The sequence below is a fragment of the Myotis nattereri genome (genome assembly GCF_964212035.1).
Source record: "Myotis nattereri genome assembly, chromosome: 2".
Classification (NCBI taxonomy): Eukaryota; Metazoa; Chordata; class Mammalia; order Chiroptera; family Vespertilionidae; genus Myotis; species Myotis nattereri.
In genome coordinates, this window is record NC_138076.1 from 74,804,207 (window position 1) to 74,826,485 (window position 22,279).

Sequence of the window (22,279 nt, forward strand, 5' to 3'; positions counted from 1 at the left end):
GGTTCCAAATCTGCTGTTGGTTTCTTTCACCACTGACTAGAGATACACAGGGTGTCCCCCCAAAATGTATACACCCTTTGAATACCTACTAATTCCAATGGTTTTAAGCATAAGAAAGAAACAACAATGGAGCTGTTATCTGTTAAAAGTGTGGGCACAAACAGGTAGTTGGACATTCCCTGAGGGGTCTCAGATTGGAGAGGGTGAAGGCCAGACTGAGGGGCCCCTTTCCTCCCTCCTACCCCAATGCATGAATTTCGTGCACTGGGCTACTAGTATATATATAATATTAATGAGGATACAGTAATAAATTTGGGGATTGTGGTCCGTTTATGATGGAAACCCTTTGTTGCTTTTCTAGAGGTGAAAAATGGCTATGTCTAACCCTATGAATACTAGGAGGTAGGAGGCAGAGGCAGGACTTTTTCCCCCTTGGGGCTCTCAGGGGTACAGTTATATCACTGGATAGGCCTGTACCTTTCTGGTGATAAAACTGTAAAAAATGTGCATACACACAGTCAGCAAATGTCTAATATACTGGAAATTATGAGAAAACTAGAGTTCTTAAAATTATTAGACAATTGTTTAAAATTATGTCTTTGAGGGCCACAAACACCTCTTTTTAGTTTAAATCTTAATATTTCCCAATTGTGTGACATTCTCCTGGACAGCTCAGAGCATTGACCAGTGGACCCTGAGCTGTGTGTGCGGCTCTGTGGCAGCTGAGAAAGTAGCCTGTCAGGAATCATACTGATCTGAGGAGCACCTGGCGCAATTCTTTTATCAACAAAGTCTAAGTTTGTATGATTCTGGACTTTCATTTGCTCAGATCTTGATTAGCAATTTTGGAACACCTAGATCAGTGATGGCAAACCTTTTGAGCTCGGCATGTCAGCATTTTGAAAAACCCTAACTTAACTCTGGTGCTGTGTCACATATAGAAATTTTTTGATATTTGCAACCATAGTAAAGACTTATATTTTTGATATTTATTTTATATATTTAAATGCCATTTAACAAAGAAAAATCAACCAAAAAAATGAGTTCGCGTGTCACCTCTGACACGCGTGTCATAGGTTCGCCATCACTGACCTAGATCCATCTTGTAGGCATACTATAGTGACAAGTACCATGGGAAATACAAAAGCTTTTAATACTGGTACACTCCTTTGTCACCAGTTTCAGATTTCACCACCAGGTTTACTAGTATGTCCTGCCTCTGCCTCCCATCTCCTATTTTGCTTTAGTCTCCCTGTCGATAAAATGGGGATAATTAAGCTACTTACATAATAAGGTCACTGTGAGAATTAAATAATTCATGCAAAGTGAGTAATACTCTGCCTAGAATTTAGTATCAACTAAGGTTAGCTGCAATTACAAATGTAACCCACTGGGTTTGTGCCTTGAATCTCAAAGTATTACAGTGATTAGCAACAAAACTTTTTTATTGGATAAAATATATATATATGGTTTGATGAAATAAAATACTAAATGGATCCCACAGTGCTTGGTGACTTGACCACAGCAGCCAGTTGGTACTGACCAAGAGGAGGCTGTATGGCTACTATGGACCTAGGATACTAGAATGGTGCCTTAAAAATTGATTTCTACGTTGTCACTCTTGCAAAATGAGGAGGATGCTCTTTCCTCATTTTTCTCCACTGGAGGGAAATGCTATGCCAGCAAAGTGACTTAAGCCCTACAGTGCAACTGAGTGTGGTGATGAAGCACTTTTAGTGAACACTAGTCTGTCCCTACCCCGTGGGCACCGGAGAACAGACTTGTAAAGTGGTACTGAAAGTTTCAAAGGAGTTCACTGGGTGTGGTGAACATTCCAGACCAAATCATGCTCAAAGACTGAGGAGTCTGAATGTAGAACAAACTCAGGAAAATGTAAGAAAGAATTGTTGGTGATATGCTATCTGGGGCCACAGTGAGGAACAGCCCAAGAACCTGAAAAGATCACTCTCCTAGTGTTTCTATGAAACAAACATTTAATATATCAGAGCAAAAATGTATGATTACCTTAATGAGGCAGAATGCCTCCTCGGCTAAAGTTAAAGGAAAATTGTTTTTGTGGCAAAAGAAAATAAAAGTCATCATCTGAAAGCTGATTGGTCAATAATAGGATGGGTCAAAGGGGCAAAGATGAACTTTGCATGTCCAGTCCTGTCCAGAAGACTGGGTTTCCTGAACCTGAGCCCAGGACCTGGCCTGCGGCACAGGATCCCATGGAACTCAGCTGACTTGACCACAGCAGCCATTTAGTTTAAGCAATAACCTCTGATTTCATATCCATCAAGCAACCTTCTGATGAGCATTGTCCTACCTAGATCTGTCCATGGAGAGTGATAGTTTTGATTGTAAAAGAATAAATTTGCACCCTGAATTCATATATATATATATATATATATATATATATATATATATATATATATATTTCAGAGAGGGAGAGGGAGAGAGAGATAGAAACATCAATGATGAGAGAGAATCATTGATAGGCTGCCTCCTGCACGCCCCACACTGGGGGTTCAGCCCACAATCTGGGCATGTGCCCTTGATCGGAACCGAACCCAAGACCCTTCAGTCCCCAGGTGGACGCTCTATGCACTGAGCCAAACCAGCCAGGGCTGCACTCTGAATTCTTAATGTCAGACTTGTGAGCTGGGTTGGTTTGAGTTACACCCTTGAGCCTGATTACCTCTGGTGTATTGACCACTAAATTTCCAACCTCCCTTGGGGCCAAGGCTCTTCCTCTCTGTGTGAATCTGTCTGAAGCCAGTGGCTTTTCCCAGGAAGTAATGCTCTTATCTTTTTCAAACTGCAGCATGCGTTTGACATAACCATAAGGGAAATCAAGGCCTTTATCCATCCAGTTAGTGTTAATATTGTTGCTATCACGTTGAAATGTTTAAGAAGGGAGTTTAAAACTTGCCTCTGTAAAAATAGAAGTCTTTATAGTAGGGTTTTTCCATTTAGAGCAAAATAAGAACAAAAGACAAAAGTTTCCACAGAAACCATCTCAGCAATTATTTTTTAAGTAGGAATGTGTTAAGATGAAGTTTGGAAAACAATAAAATTAGTATCCATGGCTTTAAATTGTTATGAAATTGGAGCCCTGAGCAGATGCAAGAATGCTATCTGGCACCATTGATCAATAAATACTATCAATGTCTTATGTTTGTAAGCGCTTGAAATCTTTTCTAACATTCTTTTACCTCTTACATATTATTTGAGATTCATAACAACCCAGTGGGGTAGTAGATAAGTGAATATTGTTATTCCTATTTGAAAGCTGAAGAAACTAAGGAATAGGGAATGGGGCTTCTCTATATAGCACAGTGGTCGGGAGAGGTGAATGGGGGGAAAAGGAGATATCTGTAATACTTTAATCAATAACGAATAAAAAATAAACAAATAAAATAAGATGGTTGGTTACTGGAAGTGCTAAGAAGCAGGTAAAGCCTCACCTCTATGCCCCAGTGCACCATGCTATTTGCTTATGTTCACTTTGGCTGTTGACAATAGTAATCATTGCTGCAGAATTGATTGCAGAACCATCTCCACAGATAGTAACAATGAATAGGCTGTGTGCCCTAATCTGCTTATTTCATGTCTATAGATGGTCATAGCCTAGGAGATCTTCATTCATTCAGATTAGTCTGTAGGAACTGTTCTTAATCACCCTGACTCTTTATTATGCACTAGAGGCCCGGTGCACGGGCCTGCACTGCAGGGGGGGCGGGTTCCTCGCCTCAGCCCAGCATGTGCCCTCTCGCAGTCCCGGACCCCTCAGGGGATGTCTGACTGCCGGCAGTCAGACATCCCCCAAAGGGTCCTTAGTGCTGCTGCAGAGGTGGGAGAGGCTCCCGCCAATGCTGTTGCACTCACTAGCCATGAGCTTGGCTTCTGGCTGAGCAGCGCTCCCCCTGTGGGAGTACACTGACCACCAGGGGGCAGCTCTTGCATTGAGCGTCTGCCCCCTGGTGGTCAGTGCGTGTCATAGTGACCAGCCGTTCTGACATTCGGTAAATTTGCATATTGGTCTTTTATTATACAGGATTGTTTTCCCCCAAATTGTGACATAATAAACTCTATATATCAGTTCCATTCTTTTCAAAACGTTTCGACAGGCGTGGAAGTCTAGCTTGTTGTCATGGAAAAGTTTGGTTCCCATGGAGGTATCAAGTCTGTAATTCTGTTCTTCGCATTATAGTCTCAGATAAAAAAATATCACCTTATCCTTTCCAACACAACTCTTAAAATGATCATGTATTATTTTCATACAACCTTTTTACTTTGTTGCAGTTTCCTTCTGTCTGAGATTTCCTGTTTTTCAATGATTCCACTCTGGTCAGTTGAAGATGCTAAAACATTTTTCATTTTCATCAGAACTTTTCACTTCAAATCCCTCTGCTGCCTTTCCAAACCATATTTAAACTCTGGGGGATTTTTTTTCTCTAAGATCCCGATCAAACTGAAATTTTAAACCAATCAAAAGAAAAATAACTATAATACAACACCTCAATTTTTAGCAATAAATAATGCTGGCAATGAGAAGGAAAAGAAAATTAGACTACTGAATGCATTTCCATACCATGCTGAGAAGAATAACTATAAGAAATTATTAGATTCTCCTCTGTAAATGTCTTAGTTTAGAACCTGGCACTTTGTAGTTTTATTCTCCCAAAAGGGTGTAAATTACCTCTCCAAAATTGTCTATAAAGGTAAATTTGAAGCAGATAGTTATAAATAGAATAAGGAAGGGAGCCAGGGAGGGAAGGGGGGGGGGGACTGATTGAGATTGATTGGAGAAGAGAAAGCAGCGCTTAGCACAGGCTTTTGTTATGCAACTGTCTGACTGGATACTGCCTAGTAGAGGGATCAGGTGGGATTTTTCTTCATCCACAGAAGCAGAAACTGGCCAGCTTCTTCAGAACTTGTGATTGGCCTGACTCCTGCAGTTCCTGTGTTTGTCCCAAGGAACAGAAACTGGTGTGAAATAAATAACCATAGAAGAGTTTACTGGAGGCTTGTAATCAAATAAAAAATACAAAAGAGCTTTCATGCTTCCCCTATTTGGGAAATGCAGCACCTGTTGAAAATGACCGAGGCGCTCTACAATGCAGTATAAATGTTCCTACAGGCAGCTGTAAAGGACATTGCCTCTGGAGACAAATGTTTGGGGTGTTTTCTGCAAATACGGTTCCAGTCAAGACCTGTCAATCTTGATTCACTGATATTTTGAACTATGTTACTGGAAGTCTGGGGCAGGTGGGGGCTGACTTAGTAAACATCAATCCCTTCTGGATTATTTGTTGTTGTTTGTTTGTTTTGCTTTTGTTAATCCTCACCTGAGGATATTTTTCCATTGATTTTTAGGGAGAGTGGAAGAGAGAGGGAAAGGCAGAGAGAAACATCGCTGTGAGAGAAACATATCGATTGGTTGCCTCCTCCAGGAGCCCGACCAGGGCCTGGGCTGGGGAGGAATCAGTAAACAAGGTACATGCCCTTGAGCAGAATCAAACCCGGGACCCTTTGGTCCGCAGGCAGATGCTCTATCCACTGAGCAAAACTGGCTAGGCCATCAGTCCCTTCTGTACCAATAGGAATACTGAACCTGATATTCAAATATTCAGTACAGAATGTTATTTAAATCATATCAATTTCCCATTAGCAGGAATGGGATAAAATAAGCTTCAAGATTTCAGAATTACTTTATGGAAAATGACATAAAGCAGAAATTAAATTTAAGATAAAGTATAATTTTGACAAAAGTCCATTACACTTAGCCTTTACTGTATTGACTGGTCTGTAACAGCATGTTTACCGGTGCCATCGAAATGCACCTGCTCTTTCGAAACTGCTTACTGAGGTGGAAGTCTGTGAGTTTTCCATGCTAAGTGTTTTGCCTTAAATCCTTTTGTTTCACATTAGCAAATAGAAATAATAAGCGTTCCTTCTAATAAATACAGACCAGACAGGATCAATAGAATGGCAGTAATATGTTTTTCAAGATTAATAGATGTTAATAAGATGAGGTAATGAAATTGCTAATTAGATTCAGAAGGTAAAACTGTGGCAAGGAATATTTTTTCGAGGGTTTAAAAATTTACTCTTTTTATTAGAAGGAAGTAGATTAGAGCTCAGCCTTGGTGTTGGGATCTAGAATGGCCTCTTTTTTTTATTTGGGAAGTCTCCACTTGCTGGTTTATTGATCCCTGTATTCATAACTTCCCTGGAGCTGGGTGCTCAGTCTTCTTAGTTATTCTTTTCAAAATTACTTGATTTCAATTTATACTGTTTTCTCTGGAAAACTGCAAAAGGCAGCAGCAGCCATTACTTATGCATTTACTATTTCCATATTAGTGCCCATATACCTTCCAATTGGAACTGCTACAAGTAAACATTTCATATCTGCCAACATTTACAATGGTGTATTGGAAATATTAACTATTGCTATATATATCTTTCCAGATTATCCTGGAAAAGAACATTCTGGGTACAGTTTGGAAGAATTTTAATTTAAAAAATGGGTATAACTTTGATGTTAAGATAGAATACATTTTCATGGAAATACATTTTCAGCTTTATATCAATTGTAAAAAATAATTTGAGGCCTAAAAAATGGTAAGCCTTTTGTTATTGCGCTTATATGCTGAATTGTTCTCCAAATCTTTATTAGATTAAAAATTCCTGTCAGCGAATGAGTCTTATCTGCTACAGCATCTAGTAAGAGTTGTGAGAACTTTACCTGGTTATCTGTAATCTTCTTGCTTCAAAAAAGTATTTCAGGTAGGTTATCACTGAAGACACATGTAGAGTAGAATTGCTAAAGATAAAATGAAGAATTAAAATTGGATAAGTGAGAAGAGAATTATACCCCAAAATATAGGCAAACATTGAAATTGCAATTTTAGCTCTATGCTTCCTGTTAAGACAAGAAAACATTATGGATAAATATTTCTCATGATTGAATGCAAGAAAGCACATCATTTTGACAAGAGCAACAAGCTTTTACTGATAAAAAAATAAAAAATGAATTCATCATATAGCTTTATATAGGGAAAATATTGGACTGCATGAAGTCTATCCTGAAGATAAATTTTTTTAAAAAGGCGAAATGCTCTTGGTATGATTATTTCTTACTACAGGACCGATGCATGAAACTCATGCAAGAGTAGGCCTTCCTTCCCCGGCTGCCTGCACCGGCTTCCCTTTGTCACCCGGGCTTCCCTCTAGCTCCAGCTTTGTCCGGAAGGATGTCCAGAATGATGTCCGGTCTAATTAGCATATTACCCTTTTATTATTATATATATTGACAACTGGGGAAAAAAACACGCACACATACAATTTGCTGGCCCACCATTACCATGTAGCCCAGCAGTCATAATGAACAGAAATGTTGTGAGGGAAGTTCGCCATACCTGGGAACTAAATGGTTGTCTCAAGAGTTACATAAACAAAAAAGAGCTGGGAAGAGTTCAGCACAGTAACAGCAGCAACAAAAATAAGCACAGGCAAAAGCTTCACTAAACAAAAGCCTCACCCAGGCAAGCAGCCAAGGGAAGTCACTCAGATTGGGCAAGACCCTTCCTTAGAAACCTCTCTGCTTCCTTGTTGGGAAGGATTTCCCGCCAAATGCTAAGTTTTTCTGGTCATTTTATCTTGGAATCCTGCACAGAGCTACTTTGTTAGTCTCTGCACCACTCACCTTACCCTGATTTAGACCACAAGGGAAACAGCTCTCTCTTACCTTGGTGCCATGGCACAGACAACACCCTCTGTTAAAAATCTTCGCTTCCAGCCACCCTTAAACTCCCCCTTCTTTCCCAACCCCATGATGCCCCACACTGGGCCAAAACCTACTTTACCATTCCAGGAGTAGTCTGTGCTGAAGTGTCACTGCCTGCACAAACTCTCCCCTGACTGCCCAAATCCAAGTTAGGAGTTCTCCAGATCAGTGATTCTTATCTCTGGCTACATGTTGGAATCACCTGGTATGCATCTGAAACATGCCAGTCTCCACTTTCAGAGGTCAAAACAAGAAGTTTCTGCTGTAATTGGTCTGGGTGGGGTACAGGCCTACAGAGTTTATAAAGTTCCCCCAGGTGATACTAGTCAGCAGTTAATGTGAGGAACCTCTGTTCCATATGCTCTATTAGCTCTCTGAACTTCCCTATCATAACACTTACTCATTCAATTTAATGCAATACTAATTTGTTAAGCATTTCCTATGTATATAGGATAATATGGTGAATAATTAGTGAGTAAATCAGGCAAGATCTCTGCCTTTATGGAACTTACAGAAGAGTAGGGAGACAAATGGTGAATAAGGTATTTATAAGCTTGATGAGTGATTACAGAGGAATAGCAGGAGAGTGTATGATAGTCAGCTGTAACAAAAAACTAATCTAGAAGACTGAATGATATTTTGCAGTTTTTGACACCCATCTATATACATATGGCTAATATGCAAAGTGTCCCCTTGGGAGTTTGACCAGGAGACTGGGAGTTTGATCACTCGCTATGATGTGTGCTGACCACCAGGGGGTGGCGCAGAACATGGCAGGTGACAGCGGCGGTGGTGGGGTGCAAGAGAAGGAGGAGGCGGGAGGTATGGAAGTGGGGGGGGGGACTGCACAGTGCTGGTGAGTGCACAGGTGGCAAGGGAAGGAGGAGGCGAGGAGGTGGGGAGGCAGGGAACCTGATCCACCCTGATCGCCGGCCAGGCCTAGGGACCATACCCATGCAGGATTTTTGGGCCTCTAGTCTTATGATAAGTCTACATCTGCACCTCACTCTGTAACTTTGCAGTGACTTCCCACAATGCCCACTTTCTTGCTACATTGATGCTGAGCCTGGTTGGATGACTTGCTTTGGTCAATAAAAAGTTAATGTATATTATGGAGCAGAGGATTTAGTGTATTTGATATTTTGTATGCTTGTGATCCACCATGAGGAGAGCATGATCTGAAAAGCCTGTGCCCTAGAATGAGTACAAGGGTCTTATACTTGAACCCAACTCAGTGAGGAGACAGGCTCAGTCAAATGCAACCTGAAGCAGAACCTCCCACAGGCACCCATCCTGCATGAAGCAAACTATAGAGAATCTGCAGACTTGTGGGCAGGAGAATACATGCCTGTTTTTGTAAGCTGTTGAGTTGTGGGATGGCTTGTTATACAACATTACTGTGGCCACAGCTAGCTAATATACCAATCTAGGATTCTGAACACACTGTGTTCACCTAAATAAATCATGTTTACCTTGCTAATAATTATATTTCCTGTTCCTATTATGCTGTGTAATATGTAGCCGGTGCTAAAAAATATGTGATGAAGGAATGAAAATACAATTTCTGACCTCAGTGATCTCATAGGCTAGTGCGTGAGACAGTTCTGTGAACAAATAGTTACAATGTCAAGTGATAAATGCAGTAATAGAAGAGCTATGATACCAGGGTGGTGGCAAGCCTTCAAGCATGGTGTTATCTACACCAAGGAAAAGTGTCAAAACCAAGCACTCAGATTTGAACATGCTAAAAACCACTTTATCATCAGAAGCTTTCATTAAGCTCACTGGTGATAGCTGGGCTACTTTCAAAGTCACATAAATAGACTTATAGTTACGCCAAGACAAAAAATTAGATGTTTAAAGATTTTCAATATATTATGAAATACTAGAAGCTCAGTGCATGAAATCCATGCATGGGTGGGGGTCCCTCAGCCCAGCCTGCAACCTCTCGCAATCTGGGACCTTTCAGGGGATGTCCGACTGCTGGTTTAGGCCCAATCCCATGATCCTTGTCAATTGGGCCTAAACCAGCAGTCGGACTTCCCTCTTGCAATCCGGGACTGCTGGCTCCTAATTGCTCGCCTGCCTGCCTCATCACCCCTAACCACTCTGTTTGCCTGCCTGATTGCCCCTAACCACTCTGCCTGCCTGCCTGATCACCCCAACCGCTCCCTGGGGGACAAGGCCAGCCAGGGCGAGGGGCTGTGGTCGTTCTGTTCTCTGGTCGTTCCACCGTTTCGGTCGCTGTGCTTTTATTATATAGGATATTCTACATTGCGTGCACAAGGAAGGGCAGTGGGCTCAGCGGCGGGGGACTAGTGACATGGAATATCAGAGAGTAACAGACTGGAATAAGCGTTTACATACTCTAAAAGGCAACTTGTAGCTTTGTGGCTCAAAATGAGAACTCATGAGAAACTTGGCATGGGAAGTGAGAATCAGTGGAGGAGGGGAAGATCACAATACAGGATGTGCCTACTCTTTATTTCCTACTTCACATTAAAGGGTCCTCCCCAAATAACCAGTGCCAACCAGTATATTCTCTCTTCTGACCTAGCACTCTCTGCAAGTGGCTCTTTGAGAGCTTATGAATTGGTAACTTAATCAAGGTTAGAAATGTATTGTCATTCCTGACTGGGTGTTAGAAAGAGGGAGAGAGAGAGAGAGAGAGAGAGAGAGAGAGAATGTTTATCTACAGGGAAGAAATAGCAAGATATTTCCAAGGGTGGAGCTCTCAGCTTTTGTCAGGGTCAATTGGTTGGCTTCTCATTGGAACCTTCTCTATAGACCTCAGGCCATTTTTAATTTTTGGTCTTCTAGACCAGTTAATCTACTCTATCCTCTTTCTAGCTTCCAAAAAATGTATTTAAATATTTAATTTTCTGAGGTCTCCTCTTGCACTCTCTTTTTCCTTTTACTGATATTTTAATAGGATTTGGGGAAGCAGAGGTCTTACGGGCTAATCTGACATTTTTTAAACCAAAATCCACAACATTATTCATTGTGACAAAAAATTGGTAAACAACCTACATTTCCCAAATCAGGAATAAATCAGGTGTATGCCATGATAACACGTAGGCACTAAAAATCATGGTTTTGAAGAATATTTAATGACAAGGAACACTGCTCAAAATAAAAAATGATTATAAAGGTCAGAATATAGAATTCTTTTATATTCTGACTCCAATTCTCTCATTTGCATATCAAAATAATAATAGTTTTAATATAATTGGCTGATCAGATTGTAGCAAATTTATTTATATTCTTTTTACAACTTAACATATTAATTATTTTAATGTGTTGTTTTTATAACCAGAAAAATAATTTTTAAAAACCGTTTCTTCATATCTAATTTTTAGAGGCAAATTTCTCCAGTCTTGATTATAGATACTTTTATCTGTTAGTGAATTAATCAATAGCAATTTGATTATTTTACCATCCAATTTCCAAAATGATTGATCACATTTTTTTCAAGGCTTTAAGTTCCAAAAATTCAGATGCTTAAGTCTCCAGAATACCATTTCTTCTGGGACATTTTGCTGCTTCCTACCACTTTCCAGATAAATGTGGTAGAGTTATGAAGAGAAAGGTCTTCAAAATTAAACATTATAAACACAAACTTTTTCAGTCATCTGCCCTTTTGCATTCAGTTTTGCACAACTGTGTATGAAAACATTCACATTTTATCCATATTAAATGTTGTCAAATATTCTCAAAAGCCCCTGTTGTGTACCTCACAGTCACACTAATAGTTTCCAACAGCATGACCAAAGCAGGAAGTTACATCCCTAAATAAGACAGGAGGTTCTGCTTAAAGCCCTCACCACGGGACATCTAATTTATTTTGAATCTGTGTGTAATGGTTTGTTTATTTCTGGGTTTTCAGATTGCAAATACATCTACTACATTATAAAGGTCAGAGTACTAACATTTTCATCTAGGTGGTTACGTTTTTAGTTCAAGTGAGAGGGTACATCTATAGTCAATTACCTTAAATGTCCGGCACTTGAGGAGTTAACAATTGACCCAAGGAGAAAATATTTCACAAGATCAAGGACCTTGTGAGGTCAAGGGGGCTGAGGCTGGCAGGAAGGCCTGGAGGCTTAGCCCTCAAGGAGGAGTAATTGGTAGCTTTGTGTTTCAATGGAGTGAAATGAGTAAAAGCCAAATTAGAGAAGGTCAAAGAGAGAATTAAAGGAAAGAAATTTAGGGGAACAGGTGCAAACTTTTGACCAAGAAGAGTTACTTAACCAAAAGAACCAGGTTATAGGAGAAGTATCAAAGCCTAAGGAGTCAGCAGGGTTACTGTACGCCCTCGGGACAAAGTGCAGAATCTGGGAAAGATGAGCATAAGGGGGATGTCAGTACAATCAGATGAGGGGTTGAAAAATAAAGGTTACAAGCAAAGCTGCTCAATAGGAAACAGAGTTGGGAAACTCTGACCTGCAGAACTTGAGCCCAGCAGAGTGTATTACGAAGGGCACTCAAATCCATATGTCAGAGTTGTTAATGGATTAGAAGCTGTGAAAAGTACAGTGAGACAAGGATGAAAGAGGAAAGAGTGCTACTAAAGAAAAAGGAGCTGAGAGAGGCTTCCAAGAAGTAATAGTTTATGTTAAAAACAGTGGCTAAGCCAAAAAAAGGAGCTCAGCACAACGTTCTTTTATTTAGTTGCCTGTGAAATATGTTATTAAAAAAGATTTAATAATAAAATATTAGCTTCATAAAACAGTACATTTAATATACATATAAAATATAAAAGCAGTACTCATAAAGATGCCACCCTACCTAAGAACAAGATTATTATTAAGACCCCTGAGTCCCTGCACAGAGATCCTGTGAAGTCACACATGTGTGGCTTATCCTTTACATTTTAAAAATAGTTTTTCCAGCCCTGGCTGGGTGGCTCAATTTATTATAGCATCGTTGCATACATCACAAGGTTGTAGGTTTGGTTTCTGGTCAGGTCACATACCTGGGTTCCAGGCTTAATCCCTGGTGGTGGTGTGGCAACCAATCAGTGTTTCTCTCTCTCTCTCTCTCTCTCTCTCTCTCTCTCTCTCTCTCTCTCTCTTTCAATCTCTATCTCTATCTCTACCTCTATCTCTATCTCTATCTCTGGCTCAAAAAAAGATATCCTTGGGTGAAGATAAAAAATAATAACAATTTTTGCATATATATATATATATATATATATATATATCCTATCTAATAAAAGAGAAACATGGTAATTAGCCATACCTCCGCTACCCTTCCCATTGGCTAATCAGGGTGATATGCAAATTAACTGCCAGCCAAGATGGCGGCCAGCAGCCAGGCAGTTTGAAGCGAACATGAGGCTTGCTTGCTTCAGTGATGGAGGACTCCAACGTTCCCCGCCTGCCGCTTCCAGCCACTGAGCTTGCAGTTTGAAACATTGTTACAAATATAGAAGCTAAACAAAACCCCAGAAACACGCTTTCAGCCAGCCGGGATCTCAGAGCTGGAGTTGATACAGTGTTTCAATTATAGAACCCAAACAAACCAGATACCTGCTTTCAGCAGCTGAGGCCTAAGAGCTGGAGCCAAGCCTCAGAGCTAAAGCCGGCCCAGAATAAAAAATAAAAGAAAAAAAGGAGCAGTTGGGAGCTTCAGTCACCCGCCAGCCTGAAAACAGCCCTCAGCCCCTCACCCAGACTGGCCAGACACCCCATTGGGGACCCCCACCCTGATCCAGGACACCCTTCAGGGCAAACCAGCCAGCCCCCACCCATGCACCAGGCCTCTATCCTATACAGTAAAAGGGTAATATGCCTCCCAGCACCGGGATTAGCAGAGCCTCGAGGCCTCCCGGCACCGGGATCAGTGTGACAGGGGGCAGCGCCCAAACCCCCTGATTGCCCTGCAGCTCTGTGTGTGACGGGGGCGGGGCCACAACCTCCCTATTGGCCCTGCTCTGTTTGTGACAGGGCAAGGCACCCCAACCCCCTGATCAGCCCTGCTCTGTGCCTGATAGGGGGGAGTTCCCCAACCCCCTGATTGTCCTGCGTCTCTGTGTGTGACAGGGTGCAGCACCACCCCCCCCCCATCGGCCCTGCCCTGAGTGTGACAGTGGCAGTGCCCCAACCCCCTGATCGGCCCTGCTCTGTGGGTGATAGAGGGCGGCGCCCCAACCGCTCCCCACGGGCCCTGCTCTGTGTGTGACGGGGTAGAGCCATAACCTCCCCATCAGCCCTGCCCTGAGTGTGACAGTGGCAGCGCCCCAACCCCCTGATCCGCCCTGCTCTGTGTGTGACAGAGGGCGGTGCCCCAACTCCCCTATCAGCCCTACTCTGTGAGTGACAGGGGGGAGCTCCCCAACCCCCTGATGGGCCCTGCTCTGTGCATGACAGGGTATGGAGCCCCAACCCCCCTGATGGTCCCTGCTCTGTGAGTGACAGGGGGCAGCACCCCAACCCTCTGATTGGCCCTGCTCTGTGTGTGACAGGGGGTGGCGCTGCAACCTCCCCATCGACCCTGCCTTGTGTGTGACAGGGGGCAGTGCCCCAACCCCCAATCGGCCCTACCCTGAGCGTGACTGAGGGTGGGATCACAACCTCCCGATCCACCATGCTCTGTGCATGACGGAGCGGTGCCCCAACTCCCCAATCGGCCCTGCTCTGAGCCCGACCAGGGGCTGCACCTAGGGATTGGGCCTGCCCTCTGCCACCCGGGAGCAGGCCTAAGCCAGCAGGTCGTTATCTCCCGAAGGGTCCCAGACTGCGAGAGGGCACAGGTCGGGCTGAGGGACCCTCCTCCCCCCGAGTGCACAAATGTTTGTGCACTGGGCCTCTAATATATATATCCCTAAACATCATATTGGTTGAGCTTTATAAATATGGTACTTCAGTACCACTGTATTGAGTTTCATATGTTTTTAGAACTGATGTTTATATTTTATATTAGTCAAGATTTTCCACAGATGCAGATACAATAGGAGATATATATATACAGGATTGATCCATGATAGTGGGGACTGGCAAGTCTGAAATTTGTAGTCCAGGCTGGTAGGCTGGAAATGAAAACTCAGACAGGGTTTCTACTTTGTAGTCTCAGAATTCCTTCTTTAAGAAACCTCAACCATTGTTCTTCAGTCCTTCAACTAATTAGGTGATGTTCACCCACATTATGGAGGCTAATCTGCTTTCCTTAAAGTCTACTGATTATAAATCTTAAGTCACATCTAAAAAGTATCTCCACAGAAACCACTAGACCAAACAGCTAAACACTACAGTTTAATCGTTGACGTGTAATATTAACCATCAGTCTTATTGTTGGATATAGCTTTAATTTCAGCTCACTGATCTTTCCATTATTTCCATGTTCTCTTATCAATTGATACTTACATGTTTTCATTTCTCGGTTGTTATTTTTAAAAAAAGCTGCAATAAACATTTTTGTGCATGTCCCTTTGTGTGCAAGAGTTCCTCAAGAGTATAAGAATAAAATTGCTGGGTTGTAGACTGTGTTCATTAAACTTTAAAGGACGGTGCTAAACTGTTTGCTAAGGTAATTGCATTAATTTACATTTCTTTCAAAACATTTAAATAGGCGGAGTTGTGGTTTTCAATATTCGAGTTCCAAAAAAATCATAAAAAGAGTCAAATTCATTTGAAAATTTGATCCTTATCTACCTTATCTTCCCTTATGTCTGTATGCTTACCCCTAGATGATGATGATTATTTTTTTAAATCTTTATTATTGAAAATATTACATATGTCCCCTTTTTCCCTCCATTGACCCCTTCTAGCCTGCCCCCATCCCTGCCCCAAGTCTTCACCACCCTATTGTCTGTGTCCATGGGTTATACATATATGCATACAAGTACTATTGTTGATCACTTCCAACCCATCCACCCTCCCTCACCTTCCCTCTGAGATTCCATGTTCTATTCTATGCTTCTATGTCTCTGGATGTATTTTGTTCATCAGTTTATTTTGTTCATTAGATTCCACATATGAGTGAAATCATGTGATACTTGTCTTTCTCTGACTGATTTCACTTTGCATAAAACAGTACTCTCCATGTTCCTCCATGCTGTCTCAAAGGGTAAGAGATCATTCTTTTTTACTGTTGCATAGTATTCCATGGTATAAATGTACTATAGCTTTTTTATTCACTCATCTACTAATGGGCACTTGGGCTGTTTCCAGATCTTAGTTATTGTAAATTGTGCTGCTCTGAACATAAGGGTGCATATTTTCTTTCTGATTGGTGTTTCAGGTTTCTTAGGATATATTCCTAGAAGTGGAATCACTGGGTCAAATTACTCCTAGATTATTTAGAAGCTAAGTGAGAAGTGAAGCAAGCTTTGTGAAGTTCTTTTAAAAAAGACATTGTACACCAGTCCTTCATGCAGCACGTATTTTTTGAGCTTCTGCTATGTCCCCAGCTTTGTGCTAGGCACTGGGCAAAGTATATAGTGATGGATGAAGCCCTATCCATGCCTTCTTAATAATGAGACTTGAAGGGAGGGAGAGGTATAAATAGGTAAGTATAACAGTGCGAACGTTATGCCAACATACAGCAGGGGGTCCTTATTTATAGTCTTGTGGCTTGGAGGACTTTTTACAGGATAATTTAAACATTATGGTAACTATAATATACAGGCATTGGTAGACATTGGGTAGATATATGTATGCTTCGGTACTATCTCTAACGAACATTTGCAATGCTATGCAGTGTCCACTGGAGTTTGTACTAAGCCTGCCTCCTGAGGTTGTATATCATAAAACTTTGCACATGTACAGAGAAGTTCAGTGAAGCAGAAATTCAGTTATCATAGCAAGAAATCACCACCCGTCAGGTGGAAGAGACAAATAATAAGAATCCCAAACCCTCCAGATCATTCCAAAGCTATTTTTGAATTTGCCTTCTCGGTGCTTCTCCTGATCTCTTTGTAAAAGGTACCAAGAAAGCTGTGAATGTGAGTTTCTTCTTGACTATGACATAATTTTTCTTGGGCCAAGACTTTAGGAAGAGGGCAGAGAGACTCTTCCTTCCCTCCCAGTAGTGGCGCAAGGTAAAAACCTCACGGTCTAAACATTTTTCTTCGGCTAGAATTGCAGGATGTCATTCACATAGGTTTACCAAATGATACGGTTTATTTCTTCAGATAATAAGCAGTCATTTCTTGGGTAGCGGCTCTTAGCCTCTTGTTTCCTTGCTGCATATTTGTTAACAAGTATATTTATTAAGATTGCAAGATCTTTACTTTGCATAATTCATTTTCTACAGCTACTCTTCATAATCATGCCTCTGCAGTCTGTAATAAATGTCTTTATAGGAATGCATGACTATAAAAATAGGCTAAAATCCAATGCACAGACACAGTGAGCTTCAGACCAGCTAGCAGGAAGATTTATTTTAGCAATATAGCTCTAAGGAGGCTGCTGCCTGGTACTTTTTATCCAGCTTACAACATTTTATCTCCTTTTTTGGCCAGAGTTAGTCCTAAGAGTAGGATTCATCTTTAGGAAACCTTACATGTCAATAAACTACACTGGTCTTGCAGAAGGCTCCAATCCCATGGACACCATCCGAGCAACACATAGTTCCTTCAGGCTATACTGCCCCTTCTGTCAATTTGTCTGTTTCCCCTCTCCTAGTACTTGCAGTGGGTACCACAGAAGGCGGGAGGGGCAGGTAGGTAGGGCACAGAACTCAGAGGAGGGCCATTAAAATGTACTAATTTCTGGAATCTTCAACAGTTTTCCCCTGCCTACTTTTCTAGAATGCTAACAGCCAATTGTATGATGCCTCTTCACCAAATTCCCTGAGAAGAGATCTCCAGATACTAATGCATCTCTCACCAAAAGCCTTGATTAGTTCAGAGCTAAACATCACCCTTATGTCATAGGTCGACAGGTCATGCCCATTTACACCACACTTCCGCTGGTGGAAGGCCACACCCATAAAACCTGAGCAACTAATCAGCAACTTTGGAATTGCCAGCCTTAAATGTGAATGTTTAGCCAAGGATCACTATATATTTGAGGAATTCATTCAACATTAAAGAGAAAAACAAACAAATAATAATAAAGGACCCATAAAAAAAGAGACAATGCAAAAGAAAACAAACAAAAATCTATATTTAATATCTTCAGAGCCATAAAAGTTACTGCATCCATAAAACAAACACAGAGGCTATAAAAAAGCAAGGGATTAGAAAGAACCCTTAGAATTAGAAATATGATAGTAGAATACAAAATCTAATAAGAGGATTGGAGGAAAAAGTATAGGAACTCTTAGAAAGTAGAACAAAATAGTATAAAAGGAGGCAGGATATGGAAGAAAGAAAAGGAAATTAGGTCCATCTGGAAAGTCTAATATCACACTAATAAGAGACACATGAAAAACAAAGATAAGAAAATTATAAGAGAAATAATAAAAGATTTTCTAGACATGCAAATGCTTAACAAAAAAAAAGGATCTTTCTTATTTTTCTTCCTGGAAGACTGCTAAATGTGCACTCAAGCATAGTAGAGAGGAAACAAAGAAAGAGGAAAACCAAGAAAAATAGTTTTTCTACCTAACACAAGAAAAGGAAGCAAGAGAATCCCTAGTGTGTTCTTGGGAGAAAGGACTGCCACTTGAAAAATATTAGGGATAGTTACATAGAAAAGAATTATTAACTTTAGGAAATTATTAACTTTAGGAAAAATATTGTACAAGAAAGAAAATGTAATGGTATCACACTTCTTGACTCAATACAATACTTGCATAGTTATAATAATGGAAAATAAAGATTGTGATATAACAATATTGGTAGGAAGAAAGGATAGGAGGTGAGGATGAGTGGGGGTGATGATGCAGAAAGAAGAGTTGAAGTCTCAGCTATCATAACACAGATGCTGTTGTAATTAGCTAGTTATTAATAACTAGAGGCCCAGTGCACAAAACTTATGCATGGGTGTGGTCCCTAGGCCTGGCCAGCGATTGAAGTGTGAGTGTCTGGCATGGGAGAGTAGGTCCCAGCTGACCTCTGGGCCCCGGGCAGCACCTGGGCCCCAGGCCCCTGCACGCCCTCCTCCACCTCAGTCATGGTGCCCGATTCCCCATGCGGAGATGCGGTGAACGGGGCCAGACACTCTGGGCCAGGGTGCCGGGTGGGCCTCTGGGCTGCCCAGTGGCACTGCAAAGAAGCCGGGTGGTCAGTGTGCTCTCTCCTGGTCGGCATCGCAGACCAGCTCCTGTGCAAACCCATGGGAAGCCCAATCAGCCCTTGGGGTTCTGGCGGCTGCAGTCTGGCTCACCAGGAAGAGGCTGCATGGGTGCGGGGTGGGCTCCTTGTGGGCACCCAGCACCTGAGCACGGGGACTTCCCCGGTGCACAAGTCCTGGCATCCCAGGGGAGGGGAGCAGGGCAAGTGAGAGCAAGCTCGGTGAACACCCCGCATTCTCACCACACCTCTGTCTCCATCATCCCCACCCCCAGGTAGCTGGTGAGAGGTTGCACACACCCGCCCCCCCCCCCCCCAGGTGCTGCGGGAGGTTGGTTGCTGCTGCCCATTCCCAGTTCCCCGTCTCAGCCTGGAGCCAGGTCCCAATTGGGTGATCAGGGCTGCTGGCTGCTGGTCACCGTCTGTGGGGCACCAGCCTTTGCCTGCCCCTCCCCCTCCCCACTCACCTGCTCCACTATCCCGCCCTGCTCCCTCTCTTGGCAGGGCCCATTGGGGCCAGCAGCGCCTCCACTGCCACCCGCTGCCAGTGTTGTCAATGCCCACCATGTTCCCGCTGCCTCCTAGTGGTCAGTGCACATCATAGTGAGCAGTTGAACTCCTGGTGGAACTCCCGGTTGAACAATTTGCATATTAGGCTTTTATCATATAGGATAGGAAAGGAGAAATAATAGGAAATAAGCATGGCTATTTGGGCAGCTTCACAAGGAAGCTGCAATTTCACACTTCCCAGGAAACTACTGATACATTCTCTGTAGGTTACTGGAGTAAGGGGCCCAACAAAGGGGAGATAGACATGTGTGCAGTGATGTTGGGGTGATTAGGGAAAGTGCCTGTCAGTCAAGCCTAGAAACAGAGATCATTGGCCAGAATGCAAGTCAATGAAAATTTGTAGATCTCCCAAACAAAAAAGCTCTCTCTCTTGGCTCACTCTTGTGACTCTTGGTTCATGGCTTGTTCTTGGCTCTCTGGTTCCTTTGGCTTTGCACTCTCCCCTGTTCCCTCCATGGATGAATGGCCCATGGCCATGTGGATTCCACACCCAATGGACAAATGGACTGCAGTGGGAAACACAAACTAAGCTAGCCTGGTGATGGACTGAACATTGCCCTAACATGGAGCAGACATGCTGGACACTGACTTTGATTTCAGTTGTGCTACAGCCACAGCTACATTTGTTCTGTGGTGGGATGAAGGGAGAGGGGACCTGGAAAACTCAGGTTTTTAATTCTACAGAAATAAAGCTTTCTACAGTATCTCATTATCCCATGTGAGTCTCAGAAAATTCCTTTTCTTGGGATATGGAAAGACGCCCACTCCCACTAGCAACAAATGGAGATGTGAACCTCTCAACACCTGCAACAAGATGAATATATTATGTCTAAAATTGATGAATCAAGAAGTAGCAGGATAAGCACAGTATTTGAAAATATGAAATTATGTAAACTATAATTGAAAAATAAAAAATAAAAATATGCAGTTACACATCAGAAGAAACCTATCAAAGAGAGGCAAGAGGTGAAATCTAAGGAATAAGCTTAGAGAATGCTGGGTCAGGGGCAGCTGTGTTCACCATAAGCCTTATAACCTACTTCATGTTTAATATACATATACATATACATATGTTCCATTTATAAAAATAAAAATTCACTTTAAAAACAATGTGATAGGGGTTCTTTTATATAGCTTACTGTGCAGTGCACTAATTTTTTCCTTAGGATTTTGAGCACTGGAAATGAAATCATTACTAGGTCATTTAAATATTAGGTCAAAGGATTTGATCATTTATGTATCAGTTTTCTCCACGGCTCACTGGATGGTGGAGATTGCCTATTTCCTCATGACCCCATCAATGTAGGGGACCCTCAGAAAAAGTTTCTGTCTGCCTGATGAGTAAAACTATTTATAAACTAGTTTTTAAAATTACTTTAAAGTTTATATTTTATTAATGATTGGTAGTACCTTAGACAAACAATATCTATACTAATAAAAGCCTAGGTGGCCCTTGAACCCTCGCACGCTCACGTCATCACTAGATGGCTGCCCCCACGTCATCAAATGATGGCCGCTCCACGTCATCGCAAGATGGCCACCTCCATGTTGTCACAAGATGGCCACCCCCACGTCATCACAAGATGGCCCCCACAAGATGGCCACAACAAGATGGCCAGCAGGGGAGGGCAGTTGTGGGTGACCAAGCCTGCAGGGGAGGACATTTAGGGGTCACCAAGCTGGCAGGGGAGGGCAGTTGGGGGCAACCAGGCCAACAGGGGGGCACAATTTGGGGTGAGATCAGGCCAGCAGGGGAGGGCAGTTAGGGGCGATCAGGCTGTCAGGGGAGCAGTTAGGGTCATCAGGCCAGCAGGCAGAGGTGGTTAGGGGTGATCAGGCAAGCAGGCAGGCAAGCAGTTAGGAGCCAGTGGTCCCAGATTATGAGAGGGATGTCTGACTGCCGGTTTAGGCCAAATCCCACGCTAACAGTCAGACATTCCCTGAGGGGTCCCGGATTGCAGAGGGTGCAGGCCGGGCTGAGGGCCTCCCCCCCCCCCACGTGCACGAATTTCATGCACCGGGCCTCTAGTACTAATATATCTATGGTAGATGATTTAAGCCTTATGTAAGCACAAAGATTAAAACATGAAGATAACCTTTCAACTCTTTCTATTCTCCACTCCCCTTCCCAGAAATGACCAGGATTAATAGGTTTTAGTTATATATATACATATATATATATATATATATATATATATATATATATATAATTTTATATAAAGGAAATCATACAATTCACGTTGTTATGCAAATTGTTTTCTACACCTAAGAATAGATCTGAAAATCTCCCCAGGTCAAGTTTTTAAAACAATTTTGCTCTTATGTATTTTAAACATTGTGTTGTGGTTGATCCATGGAGGTGGGGTACTCCCACCTCATGTTTGGTTATGATGACATTACACATGAGAGTGTGAAAAGGTTTATTGCTCACATAGTGAGGCTCTCTAGGGGGTGAGGGGGTGGTGGGGAAAGTAGGCTCCAAAGTAGTTTGAAAATGGCTTGAGAAAGCAAAGAAAGATTTTATGTTGGTTAGGGGGCTGTGGTCAAGGTAAAATTTTTTAGGCAGGGACTGTGGCTTGTGCTTGGTTTGACCTTGCTGTCAGTGCCAAAAGAGGGAGCATGGAGTTTACTTTTTAGCTTGCTCAGATGTGGGGCAGGGAAGGGGTAGTTGTGGGTTATGAAAGCTGTTGATGTCAAACATCAAATGGAATCAAATTCTTTATTACAGAACTAGA